Source organism: Schistocerca nitens, chromosome 2, assembly GCF_023898315.1.
Source record: "Schistocerca nitens isolate TAMUIC-IGC-003100 chromosome 2, iqSchNite1.1, whole genome shotgun sequence".
Lineage (NCBI taxonomy): Eukaryota > Metazoa > Arthropoda > Insecta > Orthoptera > Acrididae > Schistocerca > Schistocerca nitens.
The window spans coordinates 453,749,734-453,777,067 of record NC_064615.1 but is presented as its reverse complement, the minus strand read 5'-3'; the positions used below and the strand labels follow the sequence as shown (position 1 = coordinate 453,777,067).

At 42.9% G+C, this 27,334-nt stretch overlaps 1 protein-coding gene across 5 annotated transcripts in view; it reads right to left on the bottom strand.

Moving 5' to 3' along the window:
• The window catches only part of LOC126236331 (ankyrin repeat, PH and SEC7 domain containing protein secG-like), a 166,720-nt gene that overhangs the window by 59,959 nt on the left and 79,427 nt on the right, over positions 1–27,334 (bottom strand). The window lies entirely within an intron of this gene.

Below are 27,334 nucleotides of genomic sequence, written 5' to 3'. Positions count from 1 at the left end.
TCTTCCATAGTTGTGTTTTCATTTATTTTGTTGTGTATGATTGTGTTGATAGTTTTTATTGTTGTTTCGACTTGTGGGTTATTTGGTGGTCTATGCAAGAATGGTCTAATGTCTGTATTTGTGTCTTTGTATTCTATATATGTTAGCTGAAATTTTTCTTCTATATCTAGCATCTGTGTCACTTCGTGTTCTATTTGTGCTTGTTCTGGTGGCTGTCTTAAGATTTCGTTTTCCTCTGATTGTTTAATTGGTGCGTGTTGTTCTTTGTTTGTTTGCTCTGGGATGTTTGAGTCCATTACTGTATTTTCTTCTTCTTCTGATTGCACATTATTTTGTTCCAGTATTTGTTGTACTTGTTGTTTGATGTTTTCTAATTCTGACTGGGGTATCCTGTTATTTTTGATTATTACACGGATCTGATCAGCTAGTCGTTGTTCTGTTAAAATTTTTAATTCTGGGTATCTGGTAATAAATGTTGTGTATACTTGTGATCTGTATCCAGTTGTGTTGGTTCCTAGGTTTGTTGCTTGGTAATAACAGAACATGAGGTGTCGATTAACTTCATCTGACCATCTCATCCTCTGTCTTTGTTTTCCTTCTAGGGTGGTTGCAGGAAGCATATCCTGCAAAACACCTCTATTTGGATTTAAATCATTTTCCAGTTGGCTAGCAGTGTCGTTACCATTGTGGGTGGGCATAGGGTTCAAGTGTCGTCCCCGACCATGACGGCGCTTGTCCGAGGCTTCTTTAGTTCTGTCTTATTATTATTATTATTATTATTATTATTATTATTATTACCTCAACATTAAATATACAGAGCAACAAAACTAGTTCTTCCTACTGAGAGCAACATAACCAGTAGTTGTCAGTCATTTAAAATGATTTAATGAATCTTTCAGCACGACTGTCTATGATAGAGAAGAAACAAATCAAGAAGCCACCTTGTTCAGTTTCTTGGTGTGTTCTTTCTCCATCACAGACAATAATGGCAAAAGATTCATTAAATCTTTTTAGGTGACTATGATAACTACAACAACAACATCACAATAGATCCTCCATCGGGCATCTCCCAAGGTGGTGGATAGGGGAACACTTCCCAGATATTGGTGGTAGTGTGGAAATGAAATATCTATAGTGGGATAAAATTAGCACTTTGTAGCTCGAAATCACAATTTTAAGTTTGGAATTGTTTTATAACAATGCACCCAATATACTTTCAAATAGCTGATACATGATGGAAACTTCTCTAAATAGAATACTCCAGGGAGTAGCCTGCAAAGCAAATCCTCCATCATAAAATGTGATGCAATTGGGTCAACTGATTTTGAAGACCCCAAACCAATATGCAACTCAGAATTACTGAAGATCCTGACCATAATACCAAGTTAAAAGCATAAAGGAAGGGTTTTTCTGAAATGTCAAGAATCATCACACTTTTAAAACCAGGAAAATTAAAACAATTCTTAAAGCTCTGGATGAATACCAATTCAAACTCTCAGCTTTGCATGAAACTGGATTTATAGACAAGACCACTATGGAAACTGAGGGGTATACAGTTTTGAAGGGTGAAAATAGCTTGAATCCAATGAGGAAAGGGATCCCACATCTAGGGGGGGGGGGGGGGGGGGAATATTCATTGTTCACAGCCAAATAGTGACTTGCAGTTCTTTTATTCACCAGGTGACCACCTTTCAATTTTAACTCTTTTGTGTGTGAACAAAATATATACTTTTAATAAATTGCCACTCCTCAATTAATGGCCATTATAAAAGAAATCACGAAAAAGTGGAGTGCTTCTGCAGAGGTCTAGAGCATGAAATGTCTAAAACTACTGGGAAAAGTATCAAAATATTATCGTGCAACTTAAATGGTGATAATGATGATGATAATAATTATTATTTAATTTTCATTAGGTCATTACAGCAATAGACTACATCACATGCATGAGATAATACAGTTGATAATTTACAAGAAACAACAGGTTAGCTATTAACATTGAAGTTTTATGTTACAGTTGGTAAATTCCTTTATATCATAGAATGGGTGGGCAGGCAACTAGTCATTCAATGTTTGTTTGAACACTTGTTCTGATAAATATTGTACAGTTTGTGGAAGCTTATTACGCAATTTGTGCCCATGAGTTCCTAGCTGTAAAGTAATTTTGGCACAGGTACACATTCCATGAGTCACTGTAACACATAAATTACTCTAATAACTTTCCACCCACCAGCATATTGCACACACTGTCCTGAAGATAACTTACCATTCAAATATATCCACAAAAACTTGACCTGAATGCACTTATAGTGAGAGAGAAATAATATCGGAAAAAGGCTAGAGAATATCCAGCTCACAAAATAATGAGTAAGGATGGAGAAAGGATTATAGAATTTAATCTCAAGTGAATGTCCACAACTTTTTAAAAACTCCCAAGAAAACAGAAAACATGGAAACTGTTGTTGACTTTTATCTCACAAACTTCCGTCCAGGACTAAAATGGTGATCCCTTGGTGCTTGAGAATATGTCCTACCAAACAATCCCTTTGCAGTAGCCACCAGATAGATCGCGGGAGGCGCACATCAGCACGGCGCGTCACGGACAGTAGTTGCCGCAAGTAAAGTCCCGTCCACCAGAGGGCACGCGAGAATTCGGCCGCGCCCTCTGCCAGCAGAACAACAACAACAACAACTCAGGCAGCACAGGCCATGCCCAGTCAGTTTGACATCGGGCATGCCTAGCAGACAGTTCCCAGTCTACACTATGTGAAGTGCGACAGACAACGTGAATCGTGTTGATACACAATTGGCGACGAGTAGGGTCGTTCTTTTGCGTGTTGCATTGTTGTCCCAGTTTTGCAGCTTCTCCACGGCATGGAGGATTTAGTGCGGGTTTTGGTCGAACAGCAGAAGGAGCTCATGGCAACCATGACACAAGCGCTTCCGGCGTTGCTCTCCACCCAGTCTACTCCAGTGCTGTTCCCTCCTCCCTTTCCCGCGTATGACAAGACGGCGGAGGATTGGGATGCATATGAACATCGCCTTCCGCAGCATTTCCAGGCATTTCATGTTGCCGATGTGGAGGTGTGTTGTGCTCTTTTCTTTTCTTGTCTTGTCTTGGATATCTCCCTCGCTGTATCAAGTTTTGCGGCAGCTAGCGCCATTGCAGGAACCCTCGTCCTTGTCTTTTGACGCATTGTGTTCATTGTTGTCTTCATATTATCGCCGCTGCATGCATGTTGTTGCAGCTAGGGTCCAGTTTGCAAATTAGGCTTCCATAAAGGATGAACAGATTGTGAAAGAAATAGTAAAATTCAGCCGCTACTGACCGTAACTTTCAAGAACGCAGAAGTAAAGCAAATGCAGTAACAGGTGAGTTGAATGAGGTAAAGTAATAGGTAAGACAATATTTTTTGTGGTGACATGATACTGATAGTGAGCACATCAATTTAGTAAACAGGGAATTGGCTGAAAAAAAGTTGTGCATGACAAAGTGGCACATGAATCTGAAAGGGTTCAAAATTCTGAACCACTGTTAAATTGGATGCAATGAGAATGATGTGAGCTGGGGGCTCATTTGCTGCAAGAAATGCAATACACAGTACACAGTGGTGGGGGAGGGTGGGGTGGGGTGGGGTGGGGGGTGGGGTGGGGGTGGGGGAGGGGTGGCTGCTGCTGCTGCTGCAGCACTGATTTATACATTTGCTCACATGGAAGAAAATTTGATTAGGCACCAGGAATTCTGGATGTTTATTACATGTAAATAAAGTATTCATCTGGTTATGTTTATTCATTCATTTGAAGCTGTGTTTCGTGGTACAATATTTAAAAAACTGAATTCATAAGAGGATACATACAAGTAAAGACTGCAGTCTGGATCATGGATGCAGCAGAGTACTGGCATATGCACGATGAATCATTTTAGGCCAAGTATTGGTTGAACAGAATAGAAGAACGACTCTGGAATGAAGGTTTTAATCCTGAGCCCTTCAACTTCAGCCAAGGAAACTCCAGACGGCATTTTGAAAAGAATATCAAAAATATGTGGTACTGGGATGAGCCAGTGTCACACTGTGACATTTTCTGAACACTGAAGGCAAAACTGCCCATTGATGTACAGGAGAAATTAATACTCATGCCACAGTCAAACCTAGAGGACTTTGTGGTGGTCCTTGACACAGTTGCCTTAATACAGAGGGCTAAGTCAAGACAAACAACAAATCAGCCAACTGTTGCTGGTACTAACAATGGAATTTGTGATGGTCCTTGACACAGGTGCCTTAATACAAAGGGACACAAAAGCTAAGTCAAGTTAAAAAACAAATCAGCCAACTGTTGCTGGTACTAGCAATGGTCACAGCTATAACAAGTAATGCGAATCACACATGGGCCACCCCGAATATAAAACAATTACTCAAGGTGAGATGGCCATCTACATAATCGGTGCTGTGTGTAGCAACTACAACACCTTCAGCTTTATTTAATTGTAACCAGTTTCGGTGATAACAATACACCATCTTAACGCATCTCTGGAACATCAGGTGATCACGCTTTCAACGGGTATCATTAACATCTCTCTAATACAAGGAGAAGAAACCACCAGCACCAATGCATTATCACTTATGGTATGTCTGATTGAAGCACATCATGATCAGGTGAGCTGATCACCCTATGTTGCAGGAGGGCCTTATGATGGTGGATTGTATCACAGAAACCAGTTTAAATTAAATAAAGCTAATACATACAGCAAATGGTGTTACTGCCCAGTGTCCATGGAGAGATGGATGTATGGTAATCAGAACTATGACAGGACTTGGGTTGGGCTTTAACAACAGCACAGTACTAACTTTACTGTACATTGGATCATGCAATTATTGATTATGGGAGAATGGTTGTTATGGATCAGCAACTGACTGTACCTTGACAGAATATATAACTGCCAATATAAAGTGCTGAGAGCTTGTTTGGGAGCAACTTTCTGCACCCCTACCAATGCACTCTTGGTTGAAGGACATGAACCACCATCTATGCTGGTGGTATCTCTGTACCAAATTTATTCTTAAAATGAATATATATGAATACCACAACCGAAAATCAATCACCTCAAAACCCACCATACAGTGCTAAACTATAGGCTTCTAGATCACTGGAACTCTTCCTCCCATAGTCCATCCATACTCAGGAGATTTGAAGGAAGACAATTAGAGCATGTACACTAAGTAGTTTCAGCATCCCATTCCTATTAAAATTTTTCAAGGCGAATATAACAACTACCAATACCTCTGACCATGGGGCTTCAACAATAAAACTTTGGTACAGTTTTTAAGACAGTATCAAGAGATAATATTTTTCACGGTCCAATTTTTTTCACAGTCCAATCTAACCATTGTCATGAATGATTAAGATGATGATGATGATGATGATGATGATGAAATAATGAGGACAACACGAATATCTAGTCCCCAGGCAGAGAAAATCCACAACCCAGCCAGGAATCGAACTGGGGACCCCGTGATCCAGAGGTAGCAATGCTAGCCACTAGTCCATAAGCTGTGGACTTGGTCAAAAAATTTTCTGTGACAGGACACAGAACCTGGACTGCCATCTCAATAACGGGTTACCGATATGTCATACACAGACACATAGTAGAAGACTGGGAACGGAAATGGGAGGACCAAGACAAAGGCTAGAAGTATGCAACAATTTACCTGCTTGTCACCTGTTCCACAAAATATCAAACAAATTCAATGCCTAGGCACTCTGCCTCCCTAATAGCCACACTCAAATTTAACACCACGGGTGTTTCTGCAGACATCTTCACAGGCTGCACATCTTAGAGACATTCTTCTAGTCTTTTGAAGAAGAAGAGGATGTAGATCACCTCTTCTCTTGGTGCCCCTGACTACAGTCCTTTTACAAGAATTTGTGAAACTTGATCATCCATTGCTAATCTGCATGATAGGTTTGTTGGCAACACAAGATCAGGTGATGTACAGATTCACTTTTACTGAAGGTATCCATATCTAAGATCAGCATATCACTGACAATGGACTGCATAAAAGTGTTTTATGACATTTGATTTTACAATGATTATACGGTATAGGTCTATCTGTAACCTTGTACTTTCTGTCTATAACATGTGCAAATTCATGCAAAATAAGTACTTTAACACAAATTTTCTGTCAATATCCATATGTTTTATGTAAGCATGAACTGGTTGTATGGCATTGGTTAAAGTTCAATAAATTCAATAAAACAATGAAAACAGCAACAACAACAACAAGCACCATAACATCAATCCCAACAAACAAAGGTGCCTGGAACATAGGCATAACCATGGTTATATACCAATACCCACTGGCAAAACAGCCACCATGAGACAAAATATGAAGGTTGCAGGGATCAGCCACCAGTAACAAGTCAAGTTGGTAATAATAATCTAGCACTGAAATGACAACTGTGGAATGGAGTAGGGGCTGTGACACAAAGTAAACCTTCTGTGTTACAAGAACAGTATGGGTATTATGCCGGAATTATGCTCCAATACCAACAATGGCAGTACTGATCATATTAATGTTTCGCAAACTTCAATCAATATGTGAGTAGCAAACATGCCAGTTACAATAATATTATACAAAGGCTCTGCTGTAAATGTGGATGTGGTGTCCACAGATTTATATAAATGTATTTGTGAACGAGTATGAGTACCAATTTTACTGTTCAGCAACCATAGGATTCTGGGAGCTGTTAGAATATAAAATTGTGGAAGTGCAGATCTGCATTGATATTACACTAGATAATGTAGTGATAGGATGCGCATTACTAGTTATAAATTATTTTGTGGTGGACTACATTTTAGGCATAGAATTTCTTAGAGAATTCCTTAAAGAAAAGGACATAAAGATTGACTTTTCTTCTGGAAAATGCTATTTTGTGGTTGACGGCATTCACATTTCCGTGAATTTATGGGAAACTGAAGACGTCCATGGAAATTATTTCCAGGTCATTAGGATACAATGGATTAAATTGAGACCCACAGAATAAATAGACAGTGATATAAAATTATGGTCGTTCACTGCATAAGGAAGCACATAGTATTTGAACTGACAGAGCAAAGTTCTTTAACGGAAAGCCAACGCCCTGAACTGTTAAAAATTTTACATTATTTTTCAGATATATATGTTGTGCCACATAAAAATATTCCACTGCTTCATTCCATGGTTGAAAAGACCTGCCATAAACAAATAAATACGAAAAATGCTTGAATGGGATGTAGCAGAATGATCTGGCAGCCCATATGACAGTCTGCTACTTGGGTGGAAATGTTGTCACTGCACTTTCACTCGAATTCACACCAGAACTGCATCTCTGGATGGTGGGAACGGAGGTAATGCACGCGATCACAGCAGCCGATGTGTGTAGTGGTTTCTACAGGAGCCCCCAGGGTGAAAGTGAAACATTGAATGTCTTCCTTGAAATAGGCCAGAACATGTCGCCCAGAGTGCGTGCAGGTGCTGCATCAACTTGTGGCAGTTAGGTTGGAAGTCAGGGTGTTCCATCTGCCTGACATGTATCTCTTGAGCATGAGGTGGATGGTGCCTCCTTTAAAATGTAAGTGGGCTTCACTCTGCTAAGAGGCATGGTGGCCTGTTTTCCAATCACTATGATGATTATTGTGTGTGTGTGTGTGTGTGTGTGTGTGTGTGTGTGTGTGTGTGTGTAGGCGCATGCACGCGCACGCATACAGGACACAGTGGGGCCCAATAGAGGGTGGCTGCAGTGGTGGCTTGATGCAGTCAGTACATAACATGGCACGCAAACAGTTGTTGATGTTGTTGCACACAAAAGTTGTTGGACAACCATGCCTGGACACCTCTGTAGGTTTGATGTAGTCTACATGTTCCCGTAACCTCCAAAGGAATTCTAGGTGCTGGTCGTACATTTATGACAGTATGCTGGTATCAACTAACTCCCCTGGCAGGTGCAAAGTCTCGCCACAAAGCAAATCCTTTTCCAAGGACTCTTATCTGGTTTGTTGTGGCTTATAGGTCCAGTAGGACTATTGGCAGTGCAAATGTCCAAGATGTCACAAGGCACAGTAGTGCAGCCTTCAGCATCCGAAGGCAACGTTTCATCATGCCATTGCTGGCCGTATGTTAACTGGTCGTCCTGTGATGGATGAAGCCACAGAATTGTGCCACTTGTGGAAACAAGCCTGACTCGATTTGTCAGCATCTGTCAGTAGAGATGGGGAGCCGACAGCAGGACCTCACCAGCAAGGTCGATGTGAAACTGGCGGCTAGTGTTTCTGTGGAGATGTTGTCTGTAGGTACTGTCTGATGCCATTGTGTGTATCTATCGATTATTGTTAATATATAATGTTGGCTGCCCAATGGAGGATGTGGTCCCACCACATCATGGTGAATGTGAGTGAAATGTGAAGAAACATCCAAGAACTCACGAATTGGGAGATGAACATGGCGAGTGATTTTTTCAAAATCGTCAGTGCTGGCCAGTTTTCTCATTCACTTGTGGACCTGACCAGAAAACATCAGAGTATGAATTCAAAGATTCGATGCGTTTAAATTTCTGAATACAGTTGAGGCAATGTAAGAAGACCACTGACAGCAGCACTGTTTCCAGTTTACAGCTATGTAGCTCCAGGCAAGAACAATAATTTCTGTCGCTGCAACAATACTGAGGTGTTAGCATAGGGCACTGACACAGAGATGTTTACAAAATCACTTTACATGATTGGTTGAGGTAGGTGCACAATGCTCCCACACCTAACCCATGCAACTATCAGGGATCTTCTTATTCCAACATGACTATACTATGGATCTCCATTACTCCTACCAGCAAATTCCTCTCTCTGAGGCATCATGAAAATATATTGCTTTTATCTATGCAGGTAAAAGCTATCAGTTTAAAGTGTTGCCCTTCAGCTTAACTCCACACTGGGGTCAGAGTTGCTTGACAGGATAACCCTATTTGTAGACAACTTATTAATAGTGACAAAAACATGACAAGATCATACTGATCTTATAGAGAGACTATTACATAGATTTCTGGAGTCTGGCATAACTGCCAACTTATACAAATCAAAATTCAGGCATGAGAAGATTAAATTCTTCGAAAATTTGGCTATGCTCTATGGAATACTTACAGAAAATGATAAAATAAGTGCACTAAGAGAATTTAACAGATTTATCAGAACATAATGTTCTAACAGACAAATGTATAAATTACCATACATCATTAGAAGAAATAGTTAATAACCCTATAGCATACTTCAACCAATTGCATACCAAATGAATTACTGGTCTACAAATTAGAAAAGAATGAGTGGTTGGATTTACTTTCAAAACTCCCTAGAAGTTACATTTCTTGGTAGGGAAAAGTAAGGCAAGTGATGATAATGCTAACAGATAAAGCTATTCAAAGAAAGTAACATTACGACAACAAATTATTATAAGTAAAGAAACGTAACCTGGGAGAGAGATACTAATCAGCAACCATCCTAAGTCCTCACTCTCAAATAAGAAATGTCAACTGTTATATAAAGGTTCATTCAAAATTGTACAATCAGCAGGATCTGAAAAGATCCTTCCAGTATCGTTCTGTAGCTGTGTGTGTAAGTGCAGATAGTGTTTGCTGCAGAGTGAATCTGTATGGCTGAACATTTTACATACAATGTGAGAAAATAGGTGTGTGGGCCTTACAACTGAATTGACTTACATTAACATGTGTTCACTCTCCAAAATGTGTGTGGTAGAAGAAGCATATTTGTCTATGTGTTAATTACTACTTTTCCCACAGTAGAAAAAATCCAAGATGATTAATAATTATTTGCAACTGCAAAAGTTTGTTATGCTTCTTAGTCATTTAGTGAATTGTTTTCTGTATATATTGATGAATTATAGTAAGTACTGAACATTTTTCATCCTGGAGGACAGCATGAAGCCAGAACATAGTTGTATGTCAATAAGTAGAATAATAATTTCAGCTATGACTAAAGAAAAAACTTCAGTATGTTCTAGCTACCGGAGAGTTAACTTTGTATTTGATATGGTGTAGAATTTTAAGCACTGTAAATGACGAAGCCATTTTTTGTACAGTTAGCATATTAATTATTTCTGTTACTTAACTGAGTAGAGAATGAAGCTATTATTCTGATTCTTTACTGATAAAGTAATTGAACATGAATGTCCTGTAACAAATATTGTTCACCAACTGATGAACTGAAGATATAGTTAAGTTTTGCTGGATTTTTAACAGTTCTAAGTTGAACAGGTTAACATAAATTACGTACATGTTTTTGTTCCAAGTTAGTCTGATATATAAGACTTCACTGTCTCCCTTCACCTGAGTGCTTACTGAGAGTTGATACAAGTAAGCATTATATGGACTGAAATTAGTAGTAAGATATACCACATTCTGTGCTGTCAATGCTCAGTTTACAATACCTAACTGTGCATAATATTCCAGACAAGGGTGTACATAAGGCAGTCGAGAAGCACAGGTGCCACTTTGCTCATCTGCATTTATAGGCCCACAACGTATTAAAGTTAGTATGTTTAATCACAATGTGTAATCTGAAGTCACTTGTGATTATGTCTTAAATGTTATAGTTTGAGGATGCAATGTAAGTCTGTTCAATTTGTATCTGCAGCTTGACCATACAAACAGAAAATATTTAGTAGAATGAGTTACTTGTGGGCAGACTGAAAATGAGAGTGTGAGCAGCAGATGGTGAACTGCAGCTGTTGTTGTTGTTGTGGTCTTCAGTCCTGAGACTGGTTTGATGCAGCTCTCCATGCTACTCTATCTTGTGCAAGCTTTTTCATCTCCCAGTACCTACTGCAACCTACATCCTTCTGAATCTGCTTAGTGTATTCATCTCTTGGTCTCCCTCTATGATTTCTACCCTCCACACTGCCCTCCAATACTAAACTGGTGATCCCTTGATGCCTCAGAACATGTCCTACCAACCGATCCCTTCTTCTAGTCAAGTTGTGCCACAAACTTCTCTTCTCCCCAATCCTATTCAATACTTCCTCATTAGTTATGATATGTACCCATCTAATTCTCAGCATTATTCTGTAGCACCACATTTCGAAAGCTTCTATTCTCTTCTTGTCTAAACTAGTTATCATCCATGTTTCACTTCCATATATGGCTACGCTCCATACAAATACTTTCAGAAACGACTTCCTGACACTTAATACTCGATGTTAACAAATTTCTCTTCTTCAGAAACGCTTTCCTTGCCATTGCCAGTCTACATTTTATATCCTCTCTACTTCGACCATCAACAGTTATTTTGCTCCCCAAATAGCAATACTCCTTTACTAGTTTAAGTGTCTCATTTCCTAATCTAATTCCCTCAGCATCACCCGACTTAATTTGACTACATTCCATTACCCTCATTTTGCTTTTGTTGATGTTCATCTTATATCCTCCTTTCAAGACACTATCTGTGGTGTCACCGCCAGACACCACACTTGCTATGTGGTAGCCTTTAAATCGGCCGCGGTCTGTTGGTATACGTCGGACCCGCGTGTCGCCACTATCAGTGATTGCAGACCGAGTGCCGCCACACGGCAGGTCTAGAGAGACTTCCTAGCACTCACCCCAGTTGTACAACCGACTTTGCTACCGATGGTTCACTGACAAAATACGCTCTCATTTGCCAAGACGATAGTTTAGCATAGCCTTCAGCTACGTCATTTGCTACGACCTAGCAAGGCGCCATTATCATTTACTATTGATATTATGAATCCTGTACCGTCAAGACCGACGTTCACCATTAATGGATTAAAGTTAAGTATTCCACCAGCTACGTCCATTTTTCTAAATTCTAAGTTCCTTGTCCTGTTCCAGACCTCACGCCAGCCTACGTGAGCTAAAACGCATGCCTTTCGGTCTCCTCTAGTAACACGGTGTTGGCTCTCCTGCCAACCAAAACATTGGCGACGAGGCCAAGCCGCGTTCTTATCGATATTGCCCTGATTTGCTTGTGTAATGGCTTCGCCACAATCTCCAGATGTACTGTCTGCATTTTATCGCTTACAGAATCAACAGACGCAGGCCTTACTGGATGCCCTTGGACAGCTCGTCCAGGGTCAACGGGCAATGCAAAACGATGCAGCAGCCACCACTCCACCGCTAACGCAGCCACAACACGCTGTTGCACCAACTTTTCGACCTTTTGATGCTGCACTGGAAAGCTGGATGGAGTGGTCACGCCAATTTTGATTCCATCTCACCGCCTACAGAATTCAAGGTAACGAGCGGCAGCCTTTTTTGTTATCATCGGTCGGCGTCCAAACGTACGGTGTGATAGTCAAATTATTTCCCCGACGCGACGTAACAACTCTGTCCTACGAAGAAATATTGTCTGCATTAGATGCATATTTCAAAGAATCAGTCAATGTAGTTGCGAAAAGGTATACCTTCTTTCGTACAAAACGTACGGCAGGTCAGACTAATTGGGAGTGGGTTGCAACCTTGCAAGGCCTTACTAGGGATTGTGCTTTTGAGTGTCAATGTGGACTCCCTTATTCAGATACTATGGTACGTGATGCAATTGCACAGAACGTTTCTGATGTTTGTATAAGGGAACAGATTTTGAAACTAGTCAATCCCTCCCTTCAACGAGTGATGGACATATTGGATCGGCAGGGCACACTTCACTTTGCTCAGGAATCATTTGAAACTTCACCAGCCGTGTGTCAGGTTAACCGACCCGCCGGGCGAGCTGCACGGAGCAGTAAAAAGCCCTCGCGCCCGGCCGCGCCGCTGCCACCAGGTTCTCAGCCACGTGTGCCGCGCAGGCAAGCAAATGCAGTGCTAAAATCATGCCCGCGGTGTGCTACTAGACATTCGCGTGAGAATTGCCCGTCACGCCAGGCTATTTGCTTTTTCTGTAATAAAAAAGGCCATGTTCAGAGTGTTTGCCAGAAAAAGCTCAGATCGGACACTCACAACCATTCCAGGCCCTTTGCTTCACGCCGGATTCGAACCAAGGATACTCAGGCTCGTGAAACTTCGCCCATGGAAATTCATGTAGTTCAAACCACTCCGCTCAGTGCCACTCTCTCTAACAGTGACTGTGTTCGTCCCACAAATAGTGTGCGTCGACATCGCCGGAAATCCCGTCAAGTCGCAAGTGATTATGTGCCAGTGTCAGTTCCCGTTGCACGAGACAGTCACTCTTGTCGTCAGCAGGACAATAAACTTTTTGTAGACTTGGACATTAACGGCAAAGTGATACCATTCCAGCTCGATACTGGACCTGCAGTTTCACTCATCAATCAAGACACGTACAAACAGCTGGGCACACCTCCGTTGCGTGCCGCAAATGTTAAGTTAACTAGTTATTCAGGTCAAGATATCCCTGTGTTAGGACAGTGCAGCCTTCTTGCAACATACAAAGGACAAACAAAACTTGTGTCATTTTATGTCCTTTGTTCTTCTTCTGCAGTGAACTTGTTTGGTTTCGATTTATTTCAGTTGTTTAACTTGTCAGGTCCTATCAGTGAACCAGGCTGTGCCTTCAGACAGTGTTTCTCGTCTATGTGAAGAATTTGCAGACTTTTTGCACCGGGCCTTGGTTGCGCTACGAACTATAAAGCACATTTGGAACTGAAAGTCAACGCGCAACCGAAATTTTTCAATTCGCGCATTGTTCCCCACGCACTGCGTGACGAGGTCACAAAAACATTACACAATTTGGAATCACAAGGTGTAATTGAATGTGTGCAGGCTGCTCTCTGGGCATCACCCTTAGTAATTTTGCCAAAACCTTCCGGAAAATTGAGACTTTGTGTGGACTTCAAGGCAACAGTGAATCCACAACTAGTGATTGCGACTTTTCCTTTACCCCGCCTGGAAGATCTTTTTGACAAACTGTGCCTGGGTAAATATTTTTCGAAGTTGGACCTAGCAGATGCGTACTTGCAAATACCGGTGGACGAAGAATCCCAGCGCGTGTTGGTGGTTAACATGCATCTTGGTTTGTATCGATTCAAACGACTGCCATTCGGGTGTGCATCCGCCCCTGCATTGTTTCAGCAATATTTACAAACAGTTTGTGCGTCGGTCCCTACTGCAGCAAACTATCTGGACGATATTGTGATCTCCGGAAAGACGGAAGAAGAACATTTAGCCAATCTCAGAACATTATTTCAGGTCTTGCGACAAAATGGTCTTCGCTTGCGGAAGGACAAATGTGTGTTTTTTGCTCCTGACTTGCCCTACCTGGGACATGTACTCAATGCCCAAGGCATACATCCCAGTCCCGAGCACCTCCGTGCCATACAAGACTTGCCTTCGCCGCAGAATTTGAAGCAGCTACAGAGTGTGCTGGGAAAAATCAACTATTATCATAAATATGTGCTGCATGCCTCTTCCATTTCAGCTCCGCTTCATAGCTTACGCCGTAAAGGTGTTCCATTCGTCTGGACGTCAGAATACGAACGTGCCTTTCGCCAGTTGAAATCGGCGTTGCTTTCCAATACTTGCCTTACGCCATTTGATCCCCAGAAGCCCCTTTTGTTGATGGTGGATGCATCGGATTTCGGGATCGGTGCTGTGCTTGTGCACAAAGATGGATCGCACGATCGCCCTATTGCCTTTCCGTCCAAATTGCTCTCGTCTGCGCAAAGAAATTATTCACAGATCGAGAAAGAAGCATTGGCTCTCATATTTGGTGTTACAAAGTTTCATGATTTCTTGTATGGTCGTCACTTTACCATCATCACAGACCACAAACCTTTGACATCGCTTTTTCATCCAAACAAGCCTGTACCTCCACGTACAGCGCAGAAATTCATTCGCTGGTCTATTTTCCTCTTGCAGTACCGCTACGATATCTTGTATCGGTCCACTGCTAAGCACAGAAACACCGAAGCGTTGTCCCGTTTGCCTGTTGCTGAGGATAGGGCATTCGATTCCTCCGAACTTGCTTGCATGTTCATTGATGCGGAAACCGATGACATGGTCGAATCGATTCCGATTGATTTTCGTCATGTAGCTACAGTCACAGCTGCTGACCCTGTCCTTGCTACCGTTCTGCGTTTTGTTGCTACGCAATGGCCCTTGTCAAAGTCACGGATCGGGGATCCGTTGGTTCGCCGATTTTTTGCTCACAAGGAGAGACTTTTTGTTCGACGTGGTGTTTTACTGTAGCGTTCTGATAATGATCAGTCCAGGGTCGTGGTCCCACGTTCGTTACAGTCCTCTGTCTTACAGCTTCTCCACCAAGGACATTGGGGTATAGTGAGAATGAAACAACTTGCTCGTCAGCACTGTACTTGGTTCAGAATCGATGCCGCGATTACGAATATGTGCTCTTCTTGCATGGTGTGTGCCGAACAACAATCAGCACCATCGCGGAAATTCTTTGCATGGCCAAATGCCACTTCCCCTTGGCAACACTTACACATCGATTTTGCTGGTCCATTCTGGAATGCTCGATGGTTGGTTGTGGTAGATTCATTCAGTAATTTTCCTTTTGTTGTCCGGATGTCTTCCACGACGTCATCTGCCACCAACCTCCCTGGGTCACGCGCTGACGATCGCTTCCCATGACCAGTTGTCCTCCAACATGGAACTTTTGCCCACTCCGAACCATATGTCATCTTCGCCCGTCGGGTGCCCCGGCCCGATAGAGGTCGACCCTTCGGCCCCTCCTGTCTCTCTGCGGGTGCATACACCGCATGTTGGCGTGCACCCTGGAGCAGGTTTTCAGGCGTTTCCTAGCTCCCCGCGGTCCGAATGGCAGGGTGCGGGTGGCACAGCCTCGCCTGTTGTTAGGCTCCCCACCTTGTCGCATACGTCAACATGGGGTCCTCCCTGCGGCGGGCGGAAGCCTTATGCCACAACCGTATGCCAATTTGCGGGGAAGGAATGTGGTGTCACCGCCAGACACCACACTTGCTATGTGGTAGCCTTTAAATCGGCCGTGGTCCGTTAGTATACGTCGGACCCGCGTGTCGCCACTATCAGTGATTGCAGATCGAGCGCCGCCACACGGCAGGTCTAGAGAGACTTCCTAGCACTCGCCCCAGTTGTACAACCGACTTTGCTAGCGATGGTTCACTGACAAAATACGCTCTCATTTGCCAAGACGATAGTTTAGCATAGCCTTCAGCTATGTCATTTGCTACGACCTAGCAAGGCGCCATTATCAGTTACTATTGATATTATGAATCCTGTACCGTCAAGACCGATGTTCACCATTAATGGATTAAAGTTAAGTATTCCACCAGCGACATCCGTTTTTCTAAATTCTAAGTTCCTTGTCCTGTTCCAGACCTCACGCCAGCCTGCGTGAGCTAAAACGCGTGCCTTTCGGCCTCCTCTAGTAACAAGGTGTTGGCTCTCCTGCCAACCAAAACACTATCCAGTCCGTTCAACTGCTCTTCCAAGTCCTTTGATGTCTCTGACAGAATTACAATGTCATCGGCGAACCTCAACATTTTTATTTCTTCTCTTTGGACTTTAATACCTACTCCGAATTTTTCTTTTGTTTCCTTTACTGCTTGCTCAATATACAGATTGAATAACATCGGGGACAGGCTACAACCCTGTCTCACTCCCTTCCCAACCCCTGCTTCCCTTTCATGCTCCTCGACTCTTACAACTGCCATCTGGTTTCTGTACAAATTGTAAATAGCCTTTCGCTCCCTGTATTTTACCCCTGCCACCTTTAGAATTTGAAAGAGAGTATTACAGTCAACATTTTCAAAAGCTTTCTCTAAGTCTACAAATGCTAGGAATGTAGGTTTGCCTTTCCTTAATCCAGCTTCTAAGATACGTCATAGGGTCAGTATTGCCTCACGTGTTCCAATATTTCTACGGAATCCAAACTGATCTTCCCCAAGGTCGGCTTCTACTAGTTTTTCCATTCATCTGTAAAGAATTCGTGTTAGTATTTTGCAGCCGTGACTTATTAAACTGATAGTTCGGTAATTTTCACATCTGTCAACACCTGCTTTCTTTGGGATTGGAATTATTATATTCTTCTTGAAGTCTGAGGGTATTTCGCCTGCCTCATACATCTTGCTCACCAGATGGTAGAGTTTTGTCAGGACTGGCTCTCCCAAGGCAGTCAGTAGTTCTAATGGAATGTTGTCTACTCCCAGAGCTTTGTTGCAACTCAGGTCTTTCAGCGCTCTGTCAAACTCTTCACACAGTATCATATCTCCCATTTCATCTTCATCTACATCCTCTTCCATTTCCATAATATTGTCCTCAAGAACATCGCCCTTGTATAGACCCTCTGTATATTCCTTCCACCTTTCTGCTTTCCCTTCTTTGCTTAGAACTGGGTTTCCATCTGAGCTCTTGATATTCATACAAGTGGTTCTCTTTTCTACAAAGGTCTCTTTAATTTTCCTGTAGGCAGTATCTATCTTACCCCTGTGAGATAAGCCTCTACATCCTCACATTTGTCCTCTAGCCATCCCTGCTTAGCCATTTTGCACTTTCTGACAATCTCATTTTTGAGACATTTGTATTCCTTTTTGCCTGCTTCATTTACTGCATTTTTATATTTTCTCCTTTCATCAGTTAAATTCAATATTTCTTCTGTTACCCAAGGATTTCTAGTAGCCCTCGTCTTTTTACCTACTTGATCCTCTGCTGCCTTCACCACTTCATCCCTCAAAGCTACCGATTCTTCTGCAGCTATGCATGAAAAAAACTGTAAACAACACTTACCTTCAAGCAGCAACCTCGATACTGGGAATGGGAAATAATGCTGTGTGTGATGAAAGCAGAATCATTTGTGGACACAAATCCCTATGTGTTGTGAACAATATGCTTCAGCATTACACACATGAATACTAGAACTGCTACTGGGCAACTGCTATTGAGGCAACAACTAAACTTGCCAGAGCACAGTGTGCATTAAGCACCTTCATATATACAATAGATCTTGTCAATACTGTGATTAACTAACTGCAAAGATGCTATGTCAGTGTGTTTGTAGATGTTATGGACAATATTGGACTAATATAAATTGTAAATTGTCTTATGAGTCATGTGATAATGAACAGTGAACTGATATAGCCAGCAGACAGTTTGGTTCCCATTATTAAATACAATAAACTGCAGACTGCTTCTCCCAAATGCACATAGTTGGTGGTTGGTTGGTTTGGTTGGTTTAAAAGAGGAGGGGTGGGAGGGGGGGGGGAGGAACCAAACTGCGAGGTCATTGGTCCCTTGTTCCCAGTAAAATAAGTACACAAGGTAAAGAAGAAAAGAAAGGAGACAAACAGCACAATAACAGAAGAAAGGAAGAACCAGAAGAATGACAGAAGGACAACCAACACCACTATGGACGAAACAGGAAAAGAAAACCACAGAGAGAAACAAGCAACAGATACAAGGGATAAAAACAAGAGAGCAGATGACCGTGGCTGGCTGACCACGTGAATAAAAGGAAAATCCATCCACTCTGCTACACATTAAAACATCCAGCCTAGAAGCGTTAGAGTGGAAAACACAAATGGACAAAGGATATGCACTAAAACTTATATAGAATGATAAAACCCACCGTCACGTATAAAATGTAAAACTAAAGTAGCCAATGAGGCATTGTCAGCTAAAATTAATGGCAATGAGTCCGGTAACTGAAGATTCCTCCGCAGGGAAGCCAAAGGAGGACAGCTTACCAAGATATGGGCCACTGTCAGCCTGGCGCCGCACCGACACTGAGGCGGGTCATCATAGTGCAGGATGTAGCCGTGTGTCACCCAAGCACGGCCAATGCAGAGCAGACAGAGAACCACAGAGTCCCTGCAAGAGACCCACATGGAGGTCTCCCACACATTCGTAGTCTCCTTAATGCCACGCAGCTTGTTGTGCGTACTGAGGTTATGCCATTCTGTCTCCCAAAGCCGCAAAATCTTGCGGCATACTACTGAACACAGGTCAGTTGCAGAGAAGCTGACATGACCTGGGGTCCAGACAAATACCACTGAATGACTGGACCGTTCCAGGGCATAAATGGACTCCTGGATGGTCACTACCAAAGGATGACGAGGGTAGCACTCGTCAACAGCTTGTAGGCTGCTCAAGAAGTCAGTACACAGAAGAAACGACTCCCCAGGGCATGAACGGATGTGCTCAAAAGCACAGGATATAGCCACCAGCTCGGCAGTGAAAGCATTGCAGCAATCGGGCAAGGAATGCTGTTCAATATGTCCTCCATGGACATATGCGAAGCCAACGTGATCATCAGCCAACGAGCTGTCAGTGTAAGCCGCTTCATGGCCTCGGTATATGTGAAGAATCGAGAGGAAATGGCAGCGGAGAGCCGCAGGGTTAACTGAGTCCTGAGGGCCATGTGAAAGATCCAGGCAAGCCACGGCCTAGGTGTACACCATGGAGGTGTGCGTGAATGGACCTCAAGTATAGGTGGTAAAGCAAGTACTCCAGTTCGGAAAGAATGGATCAGACATGAACTGCAATTGGAAACCCTGACCTGGGCTGCTGATGAGGGAGATGAACCGCCATAGGTGGGAAAGGGAGGTGCTAATTTGGATGCACAGGAGAACTACAAACGTGGGCAATGTAACTGGCCAGCAGTTGTGCATGCCTTACCTGCAATGGAGGGACTCCGGCCTCCACCAGGACGTTGGTCACCGGACTCATCCTAAAAGCTCCTGTTGCTAGGCGAATGCCACAGTGGTGCACTGGGTCGAGTAAACACAATGCTGAGGGTGCCGCCAAACTATAAACCAGACTCCCATAGTCAAGGCAGGATTGAACAAGGGCTCTGTAGAGCTGCAGCAGTGTAGAGTGATCTGCACCCCAGTTGGTGTTTCTCTGACAGTGGAGGGCACTGAGGTGCTGCCAGAACTTCTGCTTAAGCTGACGAAGGTGAGGAAGCCAAGTTAATCAGGCATCGAAAACCAGTCCTAAGAATCTATATGTCTCCACTACAATGAGTGGATCATCATTACGCTAAAGTTTGGTTCCGGATGAACGGTATGATGCAGACAGAAGTGCTTAACACATGACTTTGCGGCCAAAAACTGGAAACCGTGGCTAGAGCCCATGACTGCAACTTGTGGATGGCTCCCTGTTGGTGCCACTCAGTAACACCAGTACTGGTGGAGCAGTACAAAATGCAGAAGTCGTCTGCATACAGAGAGGGTGAGATGGACAGCCCTGCAGCTGCTGCTAGACCATTAATGGCCAGTAAAAATAGAGATGCACTCAATACAGAGCCCTGTTGGACCCCATCCTCTTGGATATGGGGGGAACTATGGAAGGCACCAACTTGGACACGGAAAGTATGAAGCGTCAGGAATTTTGGATAAATATCAGGAGCGGGTCTCGGAGACCCTACTCGTATAATGTGGCGAAGATATGATGTCGTCCACCAGACCATGACATACACTTTTCATAAATCAAAAAAAGACGGCAACCAGGTGTTGGTGTCTGGAAAAGGCTGTTCAGATGGAAGATTTGAAGGACACAAGATTGTCAGTGGTAGGGTGACTCTGGCAGAAGCTGCCCTGACATGGAGCCAGTATGCCACAAGACTCCAGGACCCAACCCAACTGCTGACGCACCATACATTCCAGCAGCTTACAAAGAATATTGGTGAGGCTGATGGGATGATAGCTATCCATATCAAGCAGGTTTTTACTGGGTTTGAGCACTGGAATAAAGGTGCTCTATCGCCAATGTGATAGAAAGATGCCATCGCACCAGATCCAGTTGAAGATGAGGAGGAGATGTCGCTTGTAGTCAGATGAGAGATGTTTAATCATCTGACTGTGGATCTGAACTGGCCCAGGAGCTGTGTCGGGGCAATGTGCAAGGGCACTGAGGAGCTCCCACTCTGTAAAAGGGGCATTATAGGACTCACTGAGGTGTGTAGTGAATTAAAGGACTTTCCCTTCCAGCTGCTGTTTGAGAGGGCAAAAGGCTGGGAGGGGGGGGGGGTAATTTTCTGATGCAGAGGTTTGAGCATAGTGCTCAGCAATCGCATTTGCATCACTAGACAACACACCATTTATGTTAACACCGGGAACACCTGTTGGGGCCTGGTACCCGAAAACACGTTTGATCTTTGCCCAGAATTGGGGAGGTGACGTATGGCACCCAATGGTCGAGACATCTCTCTCCCAACACTCCTGCTTCTGTCGTTTGATAAGGTAGCGAACACGGGCATGGAGCCGTTTGAAGGCTATGAGTTAATCCATGGAAGGGTGCCACTTTTGCTGCTGTAGAGCTCGCTGATGCTCCTTAATTGCTTCAGCAACTTCCGGCGACCACCAAGGGACTGCCTTACGCTTTGGGTACCCTAAAGAGCAAGGGATCGTGTTTTCTGCTGCAGAAACGATTGTTGTAGTCACCTGCTCAACCATCACATCGATGTTACCATATGGGGGAGATTCAAGAGTCACAGCAGAGGTGAAAGATTCCCAGTCCACCTTGTTTAAAGCCCATCTGGACAGGCGTCCATGGGCCTGATGCCAGGGCAGTGACAGGAAGATGGGGAAGAGGTCACTACCACACAGGTCGTCATGTGCTCTCCAGTGGAGAGATGGGAGAAGTCCTGGGCTGAAAATTGATAAATCAATGGCTGAGTAACTACCATGAGCCACACTGAAATGTGTGACTGCCCAGTGTTTAAGAGGCAGAGGTCGAACTGAGACAGTAAAGTTTTGACATCTCTGCCTTGGTCAGTAAGCACAGTGCCACCCCACAAGGGGTTACGGGTGATAAAATCTCCCAAAAGTAGGAACGGTTTAGAGAGTAGATCAATTAGTGCAGCTAATATATTCATCCGGAGGAAGCTATACGTTGCAGACAGTTATTTCCTGCGCTGTCCTTATTGTGACAGCCACAGCTTCAGGAGGGGTTTGAAGGGGCACAGTTTCACTACAGACTGAGTTCAGGACATAAATGCAAACTCCACCTGACACTCGATTATAGTCGCCACAGTTCCTGTAATATCCCTTATAGTCATGGAGCACTGGGGTCTGCATTGCCAGGAACCAGGTTTCCTGGAGGGCAATGCAGAAAGCAAGTGTAAAGCTTAACAGCTGCCATAGCTCAGCCAGCCGGAGGAAAAAACTGCCACAGTTCCACTGGAGGATGACATCATCGTGAGACTGGGAAGGAATGGAACATTCAATGAGGCAGGTTACACCAAAGGATCACCTACTACCACTGACTTTTTACCTGAGCAGTCATATTATCCATTGTGTCTGAGGGTCCAGTGAGATCTATGTCCTCAGTGGACACCAGAATCTCTACCTTATCCACAGATGCAGAGCTTGTAGGTAGAGTTGGTGTGGGTGCCACTGCAATTCCCTTGGTCTTGGGGATCTTCTTTTTGGATTTCTCTTGCTGCTCCTTGGGTTTCTCTGGCTGGAAGGACTTCACTGATGCAGTCTCCGGGACTGAGGATGAGTGTGAAGCCCTACAACCAGCTGCTTTTGGGCTCTTCAGCCACTGGCGGGTGTCACCTTTCCCACTAGCAGAAACCTGGGAAGAGAGTGACCCAAGGGACACCTTCCTAGCGAGTTGTACACTTCTCTGGCTTAGAAGTGGGGACAGACGTCCCTGGCGGTTGGGGGGATGTTGCTCCTGAAGTAAGTGGTGCAGGAGCAACAGGGAGGGAAGTGCCACCCACCATCAAGGGGGCAGGTGCAGTCTTCCAGCTCTGAGAGGTGACTGGGTTGGTGGAGCACACTATTCCAGTTATGTTACGTTAGGATATGTTCCACAAAAATGCATACCTCTGCTTCCTATCAGATTATTTTGTTTGTTATCCTGTTTTCCCACCTGAAAACTATTTCTGTTGCATGTATTTTTACATGTGTTGCACAATTGTTTCATATGTTCCTGCCACATGGGGTGCTGGATGTCAATTCTTTAAGCTGCACCTCTTATCAGTGTGAGGGTTCAAGATGAAACAACCCACTACAAATCACACCACTCTACTAACAACTTATACAACTTATGTAATCTATACCAATGTTAAAACCTTTGTAATAACAGAACTTTTATGAAAAGAAACCCTCCAATTAATTTGATAATTCCTTGTTTTCCAAGCAATAAAAATTGAAATGAACTGTGAAACACTCAAACAAAATGATAAACTACACTACTGGCCATTAAAATTGCTACACCGCGAAGATGACGTGCTACAGACACGAAATATAACCAACAGGAAGAAGATGCTGTGATATGCAAATGATTAGCTTTCCAGAGCATTCACACAAGGTTGGCGCCGGTGGCGACTCCTACAACATGCTGACATGAGGAAAGTTTCCAACCGATTTCTCATACACAAACAGTAGTTGACCGGTGTTGCCTGGTGAAACGTTGTTGTGATGCCTCGCGTAAAGAGGAGAAATGCATAACATCACGTTTCCGACTTTGATAAAGATCGGATTGTAGCCTATCGCGATTGCGGTTTATCGTATCGTGACATTGCTGCTCGCATTGGTCGAGATCCAATCACTGTTAGCAGAATATGGGATTGGTGGGTTCAGGAGGGTAATACGAAACGCCGTGCTGGATCCCAACGGCCTCGTATCACTAGCAGTCGAGATGATCGGCATCTTACCCGCAAGGCTGTAACGGATCGTGCAGCCACGTCTTGATCCCTGAGTCAACAGATAGGGACGTTTGAAAGACAACAACCATCTGCACGAACAGTTCGATGACATTTGCAGCAGCATGGACTATCAGCTTGGAGATCATGGCTGCGATTACCCTTGACGCTGCATCACAGACAGACAGGAGCGCCTGCGATGGTGAACTCAACGACGAACCTGGGTGCACGAATGGCAAAACGTCATTGTTTCGGATGAATCCAGGTTCTATTTACAGCATCATGATGGTCGCATCCATGTTTGGTGACATTGCAGTGAACCCACATTGGAAGCGTGTATTCGTCATCGCCATACTGGCATATCACCCCCGTTATGGTATGGGGTGCCATTGGTTACACGTTTCGGTCACCTCTTGTTCCCAATGACGGCACTTTGACCAGTGGACATTACATTTCAGATGTGTTATGACCCGTGGCTCTACCCTTCATTCGATCCCTGCAAAACCCTACATTTCAGCAGGATAATGCACAACCGCATGTTGCAGGTCCTGTACAGGTCTTTCTGGATACAGAAAATGTTCGACTGCTGTCCTGACCAGCACATTCTCCAGATCTCTCACCAACTGAAAACGCCTGGTCAAAGGTGGTCAAGCAACTGGCTCGCCACAATATGCCAGTCACTAATCTTGATGAACTGTGTATCGTGTTGAAGCTGCATGGGCAGCTGTACCTGTACACGCAATCCAAGCTCTGTTTGACTCAAAGCGCAGGCGTATCAAGGCTATTATTACGGTCAGAGGTGGTTGTTCTGGGTACTGATTTCTCAGGATCTATGCACCCAAATTGCGTGAAAATGTAATCACATGTCAGTTCTAGTATAATATATTTGTCCAATGAATACCTGTTTATCATCTGCATTTCTTCTTGGTGTAGCAATTTTAATGGCCAATAGTGTACATTCTGACTGAACCTTCACCACTGTCTGAATAATTAAAAAAATTGTACAGAACTCTCAAACCAAACAAAAATCATCACTCTATACATATTTCATATATGAACACTGGAACTTACTCATTACAAAATACTGTAATAAATGGTAATGTGTGTAAAATGGTGGAATGTTTTTTGAGTTTGAAGGATCCTTTGATGCTTTTACCTGATTTCCGTAAAACTTTACTAAATGGTGGAGCAGCATAAAGGAACTTCCAGCCCACTGTGAAAGATAGATTTCATCTCACAAGTAGACAAGTAGACAGCAGCTGTAATTAATGCTGTATACATATTTTAAACAATCACTGTGTAATTCACTGATTTATTTAACATACTGAAGTTATTATGTAAGCCCATCTTATTTGCTTTCTGTTGTGTAATTGTGATTATATCAGCTTTTAATGCATATGTAAAAAATGATAAATAATACTGTATATGATGATATGCCTAGACATACCATGTCATGTTAAAATTAAAGAAAATAAAAAAAATATATTTAGCATTAATGAAAATGTTTGGCGAAGTGAGTGAAACCAGAATGGTTTACTAAGGGACTATCTTGGAGCTCCAAACCAGCTGCAGGTTTCCTATCTAACAGCTTACAGGGGCAACAAAAATTTGATTTTCAATATTTTGTGTGATTATTGGCCAAATTTAAGAATTTTAAATGCTGTCACAATCTGCTGATTAAGACGCTTAATCATATGTTAAAAGTTTAACACAATAAGACAAATATTACTGTTGGGAGCTGTGTGTGTCTCGAGTTAGCACAGCTCACAGCGTACAAATATACGACTTTTATTCATCCAGTTTTTGAGAATGAGAACACTTAGCGACTCCCAACGGATTTTAACCATAATTTCAAACCTTTATGAAACTTTTCCTTGCTGACACTCCCACAAAATGATGAAAGGAAAAAAGTTTATCACTTACTACATTTTTACTGTTCGTGCAATAAAAATTTAGCATCAGACATGATTTTTTTGTTTATTACTTCTTTACTAGCATCTCTATCTGAAACATTTTTGCAGACAGTATCCACATGTACCACTGAATATACCTGCAAAATTATACCACTATACAACACAGTTTAGGAAATATGATGTCACAGACATTTCGATGTATGAAAAACTAGTTTCTGCTTAAAATAATGCTCAGCGAAACTTCAAAATCTGGCATGAAATTTTTTTTATTACTTCTTTACTACTAACTCTATTCATAACTCATTTCACAAACAGTATCTACAAATATCACTGAATGGACTTAAAAAATTACATTGTTGTACAACACATAGTTCTGGAAATATGACATCATAATCATCGAAATGCATGAAAAACTAGCTTTTGCTTAATGCAGAATGTGCAAATTACCAACACTATATTTAGATCACTTTAGTGACTTCCAACAAATTTTTACGTGTAATTTCAAACCTTTCCCGAATTTATCCTCACTTACATACATAATGTCAAAAACTAATACTTCAACACATTTGTGAAGCAATCAGATCCTTGAAGCTGTTTTATACATGGGGGCTTCGAGTCTTTAAAGAACAGGTGGTTTACTGATAGTAAATAAAGTCTCCCCTGCCTACCCCTATTATGGAAATTTTCATGATTTGGTATAATAGTGATATTTGCTCTCTGGAGTAAAGCAGAATAAGTGTGTGTGTGTGTGTGTGTGTGTGTGTGTGTATGTGTGTCCAGAATTTCCTCCCAAACCCCTGGACCAAATCTGGCACAGAGTACGAGTATCACCATTGTGGGGTTTATAACCTAGCTCCAATACGAGTGAAGATGTGGGTGAAAACATGCTTTTCCCAGGCTCTGGCATACAGGCTGCCCTTCATGAAAGGCATGTTGTGTATGAACACGATCAGCCTGCCGAATCAACCCACTTTGCAGGGCAGCCTTGATGTCTGGGGCAAGAAAAGGTTTTTATGACCCGGAAAAGTAACCTTCCCTGCACGACAGGCATGATGAGGGAGTAGTATTGGCCTACTTTAATGAAATATATTGCATGGGCTACATGCACCGATGAGTACGGCTGGCGACAGGTTGATATGGATTAAAAATGGAATGCACAGAACAATGGGTAGGGGTAAATGGACAGAGAGACATGGGGAAGGGGAGATGGATAAAGCAGGTGGAAGATGTCGAGTAGTCGTGGACAGGTGGAAAAGGAAGATGGGTAGATAGAGATGAAAAGAGAGAGGGGAAAAACAATAGGGTCAGAGGGAGGGGGAATGATGATATGGTGGGGTGGAGGAGAAGGAGATGGAGAGAGAGAGAGAGAGAGAGAGAGAGAGAGAGAGAGAGAGAGAGAGAGAGAGAGAGAGATAGATAGAGTGGGGAGGAGGAGACACACAGACAGAGGAGGGAGGATGAGGTGGACACAGAGAGGTTGAGGAGGAGGTGTGTGCAATGTATCTGTCAAATACATATGTGGGCGAAGCTGTGGGGAAAAGACTAATTACATTTACATGACTATTTTCCATGGCCATTCTGCTGTCATTCATTAGAAGAAGAACATCTAGGGATACTTGAACCTGCTTACAAAATATACACTGAAATTAATTATCAGAATCTGTTTCAAAAATACTCTTCTTATTCAATGCAAAAGTTAGTTCAAATGTTGAGAAACAGTCACTGAATAGCCACTGGCAACAGGAAAAATTTTCTGGTAATGATGAATATAAACTATATTTTCGAACAGTCTGTGATCATGTCTTGAGAGTTAAGTAATCTTATGTATTTC